At 39.7% G+C, this 12,390-nt stretch overlaps 1 protein-coding gene and 1 pseudogene across 6 annotated transcripts in view; both read left to right on the plus strand.

The window, feature by feature from the left end:
- Nucleotides 1–12,390, plus strand: part of Syndig1 (synapse differentiation inducing 1) — a 173,610-nt gene that overhangs the window by 27,235 nt on the left and 133,985 nt on the right. The window contains exon 1 of one of the 6 annotated variants that reach the window (XM_030251856.1): nt 10,515–10,562. The exons of the other annotated variants lie outside the window; for them this stretch is intronic. The gene's annotated coding sequence lies outside the window, so the exon portion shown is untranslated. Of the gene's footprint in view, nt 1–10,514; nt 10,563–12,390 lie in introns of those variants that run through there. 6 annotated transcript variants of the gene reach the window in all.
- Gm18167 (predicted gene, 18167) lies at nt 9,490–10,154 on the plus strand (annotated as a pseudogene).

The raw sequence follows: 12,390 nt of genomic DNA on the forward strand, positions 1-12,390 counted from the left end.
TTGTTATAAATCATAATATAAATATCTGATATGCAGGATATCTGATATGTAACCCATAGGAAAGGGTCATTCAATCCCCCCAAAAGGGTTAAGAACTGCTGAATTAGAAGTACTATCATCTAAGATAAAGATGAAAAGCTCACTGTCACAAAGTTTTCTCCTTTTATTTAGATTCCCTGTTATTTGTTCCAAAGCTGCACTAGAAAGGATGTGAGTTTTGATTGATGCTAGGAAACCTAGATGTAGGTGTTTAACCTTAGGCAAGATAACAGATACCTGGCTTCCCTCACCATCTGCTTCCTCACCTATAATATGAACACCATAATTCTTCCTGACTGATGTTGGCAAGCTGTCCACCCAGGATGATGAGTGTCTGTGGCTGAGCAATAGTGAATTCTACTCCTCCCGTTACTCGATGGGCAGTAAAGTTTGATACTAAATCAAATGTTCCTATAAAAGTTCATGGAGGTGGGTAAACGTATTTGCTTCCATGCTGGAGACATTTACGACAGTCTCATCTTTATTTATTTTTCAGTGGCAACCTTTGTATCTCTTTCTAATTCTCACATTCTACCCAATTCCTTCATAAAAACAACAACGGGACACTTTTGCTTTTCTTTGCCTTAAATCTAGCTTTAGAGAGCACATTAAAGGGTTTTACAATATCTTCACAAGCATGATTCAGTTCTCTTACGATCTTACTGTCAGCTTGTACTTTCTTAGAAGCTTACAATATTATCTGAATTTTATTCTGTTTGTCTTTTTTTTTTTTAAATGAAAAGCCTTGGATAGTTGGTGTCCAGACTTGACAACCAACAATTCTTTCTATTTTAATTCAGTTTTTTTTAACATCATAAATAAAATCCTTAGAGTTCAAAATGATAACAAGGGTCTGAGTACCTGATGAGAAAGGGACAGGTCTTGTCTTCTCTATGGACTGTACATACTATAAGGAAGTACCAGATAATTGGATGGTCTTGTGAAACCAAAATTTCCTTAGTAATATTGATTCTTTGCTAAAAGTTTGCCAGATACCAGGTTTTAGATGACCCTAGAGCCATTGCTTCTGAAGAGAAAACCCAGAAAGTTGGTGAAACATCCCATCTAGGGTTTCAGAATTTAGCTAATGATACAACAAATATTTGATGATTATATTGTATTTTGATTATGTATCTCATCTGTAGGTTCACTACTTCTGGAATTAGATGGGAAATGTTGGCTAAATGCTTACAATTTCTGGTCTTCCCAGTCTATGTTTTCTGTCTATGGTTTTACATTAGAAGCCTAACACGGCTTTTCCTTTTTTTTTTAATATTTTTTATTACATATTTTCCTCAATTACATTTCCAATGCTATCCCAAAAGTCCCCCATAACCCCCCCCTCCCACTTCCCTACCCACCCATTCCCATTTTTTTGGCCCTGGCTTTCCTCTGTACTGAAGCATATAAAGTTTGTGTGTCCAATGGGCCTCTCTTTCCAGTGATGGCCGACTAGGCCATCTTTTGATACATATGCAGCTAGAGTCAAGAGCTCCAGGGTACTGGTTAGTTCATAATGTTGTTCCACCTATAGGGTTGCAGATCACTTTAGCTCCTTGGGTATTTTCTCTAGCTCCTCCATTGGAGCATCCACTTATGTGTTTGCTAGGCCCCGGCATAGTCTCACAAGAGGCAGCTATATCTGCGTCCTTTCAGCAAAATCTTGCTAGTGTATGCAATGGTGTCAGCGTTTGGAAGCTGATTATGGGGTGGATCCCTGGATATGGCAGTATCTAGATGGTCCATCCTTTTGTCTCAGCTCCAAACTTTGTCTCTGTAACTCCTTCCATGGGTGTTTTGTTCCCAATTCTAAGAAAGGGCACAGTGTCCACACTTTGGTCTTCATTCTTCTTGAGTTTCATGCGTTTAGCAAATTGTATCTTATATCTTGGGTATCCTAAGTTTTGGGATAATATCCACTTATCATCGAGTACATATTGTGTGAGTTCCTTTGTAACACGGGTTTTCATACAGAGAAGAAGTCTTTGCTGTCCATGTGATGCATAGACAAGCTAGGATAGTAGTTACTCAGCTCTTTCCCAGACCTTAGCCCAGGGTGCTTATCACATAGTGATGTGAAAGCTTGGACCAGAAGAAAGAATTGTGCTGTGAGCTTAGAAGAAAGACTCAAATCACCGGAGTTTATCAGGCCATGACACAGAAAGTTGTGCATATTGATGGCCAGACTTGATGGCTGAGACATATGCAGACCTGAGGCCATCTACACACCCTTGTGCTGCAAGTCACCCATTGCTTCCAAGGTACCCACATTGTCTTCTTGTAATCAAGAGTTCTAAGAACACTTAAGAAAACATATTCATTCTTCACAGGTACTTAGGAATTTAGCCTATATTGTCATGTATAGACACTGATTTCAGAAAATATCTCAGACTTGCTCACTTTGCATGAGCAAAACTTGGTACCATTCGACCAATATCTCCTTGTCACCACCCCTGTGATTTCCAGCCTCTGTCCTTCACCATTCTGCTTTGCTACATCCATAAATTTGACTACTTTACAGTCTCTATATCATGTATGTGGAATCTGGCCTATGTCTTAGTTTATTTAATACATGTCCTCCAGGTTCATCTATATGGCCAATAGAACTGTTGCTTCTTTTTTCTTTTTCTTTTTTTTTTAAAGAGGAAATACTATTCCGCCATGTTTATGTAATCATTGTCTTTATTTGTTCATCCATTGAAGAACACTTAAGTTGATTATGAATCTTGCCTCTTGCAAATGGCCCTGCAGGGAACACAATTCACTTGTGTCTTTCCAGAGACCAATTCCATTTCCTTTAGATATATGTCCAGTAGTGGGATTTCTGCATCATACAGTGGTTTTGCATCTCTCTCTCTCTTTTTTTAAAGGAATATCTACACTGTTTTCCACAAGGACTGTTCTGGTCAAAGATCTTGATATTCATGAATGCCACCATTTGAAGGAGAGGTGGAAATATTTATTGATCTGATGATGTTCTGACTGGTTGGAACAGGAACAGGAAATGAGGTTTTCTATTCTCTCATTATCCCACCTGCTGGTACTCAGTTATTTCAGGAGCCATGGAAGATAATTGGTTCACATTCACCACAGTCCGCCTCTGCCACCCAGCAAGGCTGCATCACATGCTGTCCATAAGCACAGTCAGGACATTCACGGATGGCTGTGGAGAGCTGCCAATGCCTACCAGCCTGTAGTGGCATAAGTACTTAAGGCACAGAATTTTGATTATGTGGCGTGTATATCTTGGGATGGTTCCTGTCTAGGTTCCATAGCCTTTCAGAGAATTCTTATGGTACATATAGCTTCTCTCAATGGCTTATCTGAGCAGAGCTGGTTTGGTGGTAGCAGAGACGGCAAGGACCAGATGTATTTGTAATAAATTAGCAAAGAGCTACTCTCCTGTCATGGGGAAATTAAGTCATAGTTGAAATCTTTATGAACAGTTTCCATATATAATGCTGACTTCTGATTACCGGCCAAGGGACTGAAAAGCATCACTGTATTATAAATTATGTCATTGCAGTTTGTTTCTATTACTCTAATCAAAGCATATTTCAAATACATATCTGTGCATTTTGAAGAACTATGATCACTACCCCCATGCTTAGTGGAAAGTAAAGTGACCAAATGATGGATGTTAGGAAAGGGAAACAGAAAGACTCGGGCAGCCAGCCCGTCACTGAGGATGGGTTTGCGACCAGATTTCAAAGCTGGTGCCTGTGCATCTGAGCAAGCAAAAGCACCAGGATAGGCTGACATCTCTGCTGCCCCAGAGGATGTTTGACTCACTCAGTTATATCTCATAAACAGCACATGGAATCATGCCAAAAATAATGCTTACATCTTTAAAAGTAAGTGAATACTGTTGTAAAGTGTTATTGATAGAAAGTGGCAGAAAAAAAAAAATTGAAAAACCCAAGATGTTATACCTACTATGTACCTTCCATCCTTGACCCCATAAATGGATGGGCCCCATATAACAGGCCCACACACTCTATTCAGCTAATGATCAGTATTCATACAGTCTAATACAAAATTCATAGCCTCACTTAAAATATGAGTGAGCGTGTGTGTGTATGTGTGTGTGTCTTAACCACACAGATTTCAACAGTTTTCAGGTATTAATGTTGTAGATGACAACATCATTTAGTAAGGGCAGGATGCTGAGCACACCTGGAGAGCAGATGTGAACAGAATTTCTGTTAGACAGAAAACTTGTCATAAAAACGCTTTCTCTAAGATTACCCTAAAAAGTCTCTCTTTGGAGATTCCAAGTACCTCACAGATAACTTCTCTTCTAATGTCCCATAGCCCAAATCTTCTCCATAAATAATGGAGGAAAGCCTTAACTACCTGAGGCAGAGTTAATATCTTCTGAGAGTTGTTGAGTTGCAGAAGTGTGAAGCCTTCAATCCAGAGACTCTGAAATTGCAGCATCTATTGAATAATGTCAACAAAGCTCCCACCAAGCCTCAACAAGTATCTCACTCGCCACGGGATGCTCAGTGGCCAGAGCTCTCTCAAGATGCACTACCCAACACTCACCAGAGAAAAGGCATCTTGGTACAGGAGCTGAGGCTGGAGGATTGCAAAGGTTTAAAACTTTGGTTACATAATAAGTTCTAGATCAGTCAGGATTACATTGTGAAATAATATCTCAAAAACTAATTAAAAAATACATAGAAAGGCAAAAAAATGCATCTGAGGTCAAGTATTTGCCACAAAAGCACCTTAAAATATACTTTGTACTTCACTAAACCTGAATGTCTATAATGACACCTATTTGTGTTTCATCTGCCAGAGATTCTCCAGTAAAATATTTAATTGTAAATGACTGACAAGCTTCTGCTGCTGCTGGAGAGTTTGTCACTTTTCAGGTACCAAACTCATCATGAGTAGTAACAAAGGCAGTGCAGCTGCAATCTACTAGGACAATGTAGTCAAATGTGGGACATAAAACCATGCCAGGAAGTTTGGTAAGGTAGGGCAAGTTGAGACCTGGAGACTTGGTGGGCACACACCTGAGGCTTAGGGGACTCCCAGTTCCCTTCCAGACTCAACTTGGAACGCATGTGCCATACTTCTCACATAAAAGAAATGTGACCACACATCATGTAGGCTCAAGATTTCCTTCCCAGACATTCTTCCCAGCAAAAGGTATTTAATCTCAGGCCCACCCTGAGAAGTGGAGTATGGTTTTACACACCCACTTTCTGCCATAACAATAAACTATTTGGAATCATGGACTGCCTCTTTGTATCAAAATGCACTGTTGGGATCCATGGAGAAGGCCCTCGCTCCAGAGCTGCTACTGAGTCCCCCCTAGAAGGCCTCTCTACACTCTCAGCCATAACCACCACCTGTCAAGCCAAGGACAATCACTGTGTGACCAGCTGAAGATCCCCTTCCCCATCTCCATTCCCAGGCTAGACCCAGCCCAAGGGCCCCCACTTAGTTCTCTGCTCTTCTCAGGTTCCCAGTAGTGCCTCAGTGTCCAAGGGTCTGAGAACCCCATGGCCTCTGGTTTTGTTACAGGCAGATCCAGCAGCAATGTGGGGGTAAGTGCACTCAAACTCCTTGCCACCATGCCCAGTGGTGGAGCAGATGCAGGACCTATAACTCTACAGTCGAAAACACTAATGTTGATCTATTTGGCTCCTAGGATGCCTCTAGTGGACCCTTGACAAATCTTCCCACCACTTCCCTATACCTGCCTTGCATTGCTCACTTGGGTTTATCATAATAGCTTCCTTAGATGCTCTCAGGAAAATGTTTCTTTGGGCCTGAAGCAAGAGAGCAGCCAAGAAAATGACTCAGTGAATAGTAATGGTCTGACCAATGTGACTCGCCCTCACAAAGGATTGACTGGGACTATCAAAGCCAAAGCCATGGAAATCATGTCATTTAAGGAAGTGTCCTGGGCTATTAACCATATAGAAAGCATCGAATCTGATCTAGGGATACTCAGCTGCTTTCTGATTTGATATGAGGCCAGCTCCACAGGCAAGAATTCATAAACTTGGTCAAGAGACTTTTGCTAGGGAGATCTTGGGCCATTGGGAAAAAAATTTTCCTGCTGATATACTAAGCAGTCCTACTGTCATTCTACCTTCTAAAGATTCCTGCTTATACCTGTAGACCAGTGTTTGATCAAGCATTCATCAGAGAAGCTTAAGACCTCTGTAAATGGTAGTTACTGTAACAGTGGGTAGAATAGTAATGGTAGCGTGCTTGCTATTAACATCTATAACTCACCCTCCAAGGTTCTGGGAACATCACAGCATGGGTGGGAAGAAAGGAAAGATGGGAAGATGTATAGCAAAAACTGTATTTTGGTTATGGCATAACCACTACATTTAGGAACTCAACTGAAGTCATAGTTGCACAAGACTTGTACACAATTGGCCCATTAACATTTCATCATGAATAAAGGAGGGGATCATGAAGCCTGACTCCTCCCAGAGGGACTATTGGCAATTAACACCTGTTGGGGGTAGGAGTGGAGGCTGTCACTTTCTCCAGTGGTGGAGCCACAGATAAGTGGCCCTTGCTTGACCAAATAATTTCCCTCTCCATCAGGTAACCTCTAATTCCTCAATGAGCCACAGACAAAAATAAGACATAAAAGTAGGAAGGAGACTCATTAAACACCAGGAGAGAGAAAGTAGTGTAGGAGGAAAAGAGAGGGTGATGATAATTAAATTAAGTACATAAATTTATGAAACTGTCTGTTTTAGTTTAATAAAAGTGTCTGTTTTCTGTTGCCATGAAGAGACACCATGATCACTGCAATGCTTATAAAGGAAAATATTCAACTGGGGCTGGCTTACAGTTCAGAGGTTTACTAGTTCGTTATAGTAATGGTGTAAAACATGGTGGCCTGCAAACACAAATTCTGTTGAAGAGGTAGCTAAAAGTTCTACATCTAGATTCACAGACAACAGGAAGTGTCTGCCACATTGGGTGTGGCTTTAGCATATGAGACCTCAAGGTCCACCCCTCCTGCCAGTGACCACTTCCTCTAACAAAGGTCATACCTACCTACACTAAGGCCATACTTCCTAAAAGTACCACTCCTTATGGGCCTATGATGACCATTTTCATTCAAAGCACAACATTGTCTATGATGATTAAAATGAGAGTGGTCCCCATAGGCTCGTGTATTTTATTGTTCAGTCCCAGGGTGGAACATTTTTGGGAAGAGTTAGGAGGTATGGCATTGTTGAAGGAGGTATGGTACTGGGAACTGGCTCTGAGGTTTCAAAAGATTCTCTTCATTCTCAGTATGTTCTCCCTGCCTGCTGTTTTCAATCCAGATGTAACCTGTAAGCTCTCAGCTACTCTGCCATCAGGGCTTCTTGCCTTTGAAGACCATAAGCCCTAAACTAAATGCTTTGTTTATTATAAGTTGCCTTGGTCATGGTATTTTGTTAAAACAATGGTAAAGGAGACAGAAGTTGGTACTAGGAAGTGGGCTGTTGTCGCAGTCCTAACCATGTTTGTTTTGAAGGAATCTGAAGACATTGGGACTTTGGACTAGAAAAGTGATTGAATATAGCAAGCTCAGTTTAAATGGCCATCCCAGCAGGAGTATGGAAGACAGTGGTGCTGAGAGCTGTGTAAACTGTACAGCCCTTGCTCAAGTTACTTCAGGGGGAACAATACTAGCAATGTGACTACAGAACACTCAGCAATGAAGATGGATGCTTTCTTCTCATTTCCTAAGAATTTGCCTGAGGCTAAACTGGAAAAAACAAAAAACAAAAAAACAAAAAAACCTCTCCCCCAACCTGCAAGGAGATTTCAAGACAAACTAAATTCTGACTTTGTCAAGGGGTTATTAGTAATCACTCTTATGGAGGTCCCCAATGAAAAAGACAAAGTGCTGTAAAAGGGAATATAAAATTTACAATTTCAGGAAAAAAATAGCACTAGGAAATTTAATGTTGGAGGCAAGATTTGTGCTGAAAAAGATGAAGTGAATAAAGAGTGGGGTCTTCCGTGCAAGACTCCACCCAGCTAAGCTTCCAACTTGTAAAAAAAAAAGAAGGCCAGAGGAATTTCCTCCTCCTAAAAGCAACAAAGAAAAAATGCTTATGCAAATGAAATTCAGTGGAACCCTGTTTCATCCCAAGCAGGCAGTTGAAGCTGGCAATTTTGTCCACTTAGAACCATTAAGGATACACAAATAAAGGGGTCATGGAATCCTCGTGCCTGGTTAAGAAGAACCGAGGAGGCCAGATGTATGGCAAGGAATGCATAAATTTAGAGTCTGAGAGGTCATTGCATGGAGCTTTGAAAGTGAAGCACTGATTACATTGGAGATTCCGAGATATCGGAGATACTAGAGCCTTGAGACATCTGCCAAACAGAGTTGCAGGTGAGTAAGAGACAATCCAAAAGAGAAAAGTGTGTTGCAGTCAGTGAATCTGGAAAAGTGGGGCTACCTAAGCCTTTTGACATCGGGCACGGAGATTTACTGAGTTTTGAATTTGGCCCTGCCAGATTTTGGCCCTCCTTCAATCCAATATTTCCTCACTATGGCCTCATTTCTTCTCACTTTTGGAATGGTTATATATATTTTTGTGCCATTGTATGTTGAATGGGTGTATTATTTTTTATTTTATAAGGAGTTATATATAATATGTGTGTATATATATGTATGCATACATTATGTATATATGTATATATAATAAATGGGCATATATAAAAATATGTATTATAATATAATATAAATATAATACATACAATAAATATATAATAAATATTTATGTTTATTAATAAGTAATATATCTATATAATATGTATATATAACAAATAATATATATGTATTAAGATATTGCCTTAAATCTAAGAAAAGGACTTTGGGCTCTTAATAAGTGTTGAGACTGTAAAAGACTATGCAGACTTTGGATGTTAGATTAATGCAATTTGCACTATGATACAGCCATAAGTCTCTGGAAGTTAGGAAGTAGTGGTCGATGAATGAAAATGGCTTCCTATAGGCTCTTATATTTGAATGCTTGGTTCCCAGTTGATGGAACTGTTTGGGAACGATAAGGAGGTGTGGCCTTGTTGTTACAGGAAGCAGATTTTGTGGTTTCAAAAGCCAATGCTATTCCATTATGTCTCTCTGCCCTGTGGTTGAATCTTAACATAAGAGCTCTCAGCTGCTATTTCGACATTATGCCTGACACCTGCTGCCATGATCCCCATTGTGATGGTGATGGACTTAACCCTCTTAAACTTTGAATCCCAAATACATTGTTTCTGCTACTTGTTGCCTTGGTTATGGTGTACTATCACAATGATAGAGAAATAACTAAGAAAGAAGCTAACAATTTAAAAATGACAGAAAATCAAAGTAGAAAGCATCAAACCCAAGCCTGCTGATCAGAGTTTTGAGTGTAGTTCACTGAGACAGAATGTCATACCAGCTTCTCACTAATATATATCTGTGCACAGCCCACATATGCCAAGATTGAAGCCTTTGGCATATTTGGGAGATTGTTCACCGTGTCGCCAGGCATGACACTTTTGTTAGCAGTCTAATTATTCCATCTGGCTAAGACACATTGCTACACACTATAAAGGAAGAATGCCTCATCTACTTATGTACTTCTCATTTGTTAATAGACACACACTAGAGACAAATTTGCCATTTATGTTATATACCAGTAAGCTTCTACCACCACAGGCAACCTGAATGTCCATTCCACAAACTAGGGCCAGAAAAACCTCTGCCTACTGTGGGAAGAAGCTGGACACAATTAAAAGCAGTATCTCTATTAGCTCTATTAGCTTTAGATGGAAAATCTTGGAGCTGTTCCCCCCAAGAAACTCCTGTACCCATTACTGAGCATAACCTCTGCTATGAAGAGCCACCATTCAAGTATATTTAGTTGTGCTCTAGCCATGAAGATCAGTGGTCAGTGATCCAGAGTGATGCTATTCCTACTATCCCCAAGTCCATGTAGGTCAACTCCATGGTGATCAGCATCAATGTCTCCAAGATAGGCAGCTACAAATTAAGTATCAGGGGTCATGTGGAGAAGCCAGGTGTTCCTGGCAGTATGGTCAATCACCAATTCCCTCACTTCCTAGAAGAAAACAGTACATAGTCAGCTAAGCTGAAATGAGGAAGAAGGGTCAGCTGCAACCAGAGTGACACCTCTAGAATTTGTTGGGTTTAACTTGGTTTGAATGGTTTTTCAACTCATGTCCTCTTCTTGTTTTCTTTTTCTTCTAAATATAAATATACAAAGGATGTGCATAGTTGTGAATAGAGCCTTGAGCAGTCCCACAATCATAACCATTGCAGAAAAAAGTAATAGTGAAAATCAAAAATAGGGGGAAAAGAGAAAAATAATTATAACAAAACCAACACAGACAAATTCTTTTTTTTGACTTTAGAAACTAACGCACCTTGGAAACTGACTTTGTTATTTGCACAAATTCTATGCACAGGCATTCTGTACAATGGTGAGAAGCTGTTTTCAAAGATGGCCACCCATTTCAAGGTAAAATATTTGTTACTCATTTGACCACAGTGGAAGAGACATCTATTTAGTGTACCCAAGGGAGAAGGTACTTCCAGAGTAAATAGACAAAGTCTGCTACCTGTATTAGAACAGTTTTGTATGTCCTCAACCTATATTTATTTATTTTATTACTGTATGTATATTTAAAGAGAAAAAAAGAGAAAAGCTAGAGTTGGAAGTAACCTATTTCCACCAACTTTAGAGGGAAGATCTTCAATGGAATTCCCTTTCAAAATGATTTCATTGTACAATGTACTAGGGAGGGATTGTAAGCCTGTAATTAAATACAGTTCACTTTGAGGTCTGTAAGTACCAACTGTTACCCACATCACTCAAGTACCTTTTTCCCAGAACCAAGAAGGGGTAGGTGGGCACCAGAGTGAGATCCTCAGACTCCCCCCACCCTTGTGTCTCCAGTACCTACTCTGTTGAAGAACTAACTCCAAAAAGGACCATATAGTATCTATATTATTATTTATTTTCTTGTTAAAATTTATGCCAAGAAGTGGAAGTCTTTCTGAAGTTCCTTGATAATTGCGTGAAGGCTCCAAGATTTGATCCAGAAAGTTGTGTGTTTGATGGCATTAATTTACCTATCTCATTTATTATTATTTTTATTCCTGTCCTTAGTTTTTTATGGTAAAGTATTCCCAGCCCTCATCTTAAACCCAAGGACTGACATATCAATCAACATCTATAAATTCATGATGTCTTGATTTCCTTTTTAAAATAATTTTTCCTTTCTTATTAGTTATTATAACTATTATTATTATTTTGTGTATATGTACATATGTGTACATAAAGAAGGTGTGCATGCGACATGGAATGCATGTGGAAGTCAGAGGACAACTTTATAGAGTCAGTTTTCTTCTTCCTCTTTCTGTGGGTTCCAGGGACAAAAATCACATCACCAAGCTTGTATGATATGTACTTTTTCTCTACTGAGCTATCTCATTGTCTCATAATTGTCTCTTTTGCATGTAATAATATTGAACAGACAATGTAGCCTTGTTCAAATGGTTTAATGAAGAGGAGAAAAGAGAGCCGGCTCCTCCTGAACTAAGCAGGACTGTTTGGTTGAAGATCTTTTCTGAAATAAGGGTGAACATTGGCCAGTCTTTTAGCTATTGCACCTGACTTTAGGATTCAATTCATTACCAAGTTATGGCTGGAACAGGAGGTGGCCATGATAGGGAATAATGTTCACTTGCTCACTGTTTACAAGTTGATGCTATCCATTAGGGTTTCCCATGTTTCGTGACTATGTGATCTACAGAGATCCCGTAACTATGGCTAATAGTTAATATCCGACTCCCTAATAGTTAAGGACAGAGGATCTTACTTGTGAGTGCAACTTCTATCCCATTTTCATTAGTTGCTCTACAATATTGGGTTGTTGTGATATTCCAGTGCCAACATAGAGAAAGTGATGTGTCTAATTGGCAAATGGAAGCAAATATCCTGTTAGTCAGCTCTTCACCATGATAAATCCTTACGATCAGTATCACATAAGTAGAAGTTTTGCTCCATTGTTTCTGAAATCTCAGTCTTCATTCTTTGTTACTTTGGGTGGATGCACATATTAGAAAGGAGCCCCCTTAACTCATGGTAACCTGGAGGGAAGGAGGAAAGAGAAGACTGTATTTGAATAACCTCTGCAAAGATACCCCTATAGTAACCTAACTTGGTCCCCACAGGCTACTTCTTAAAGTCTGACCACCTCCTGGAAGCCCTGTGCTGAAGGCCAAGCCTTCGAGACATGGGCATTGGGGAACTTTTAAAATGAAAACTGTGAAATAGACACTTC

This window comes from Mus musculus, chromosome 2 (assembly GCF_000001635.26).
Source record: "Mus musculus strain C57BL/6J chromosome 2, GRCm38.p6 C57BL/6J".
Lineage (NCBI taxonomy): Eukaryota > Metazoa > Chordata > Mammalia > Rodentia > Muridae > Mus > Mus musculus.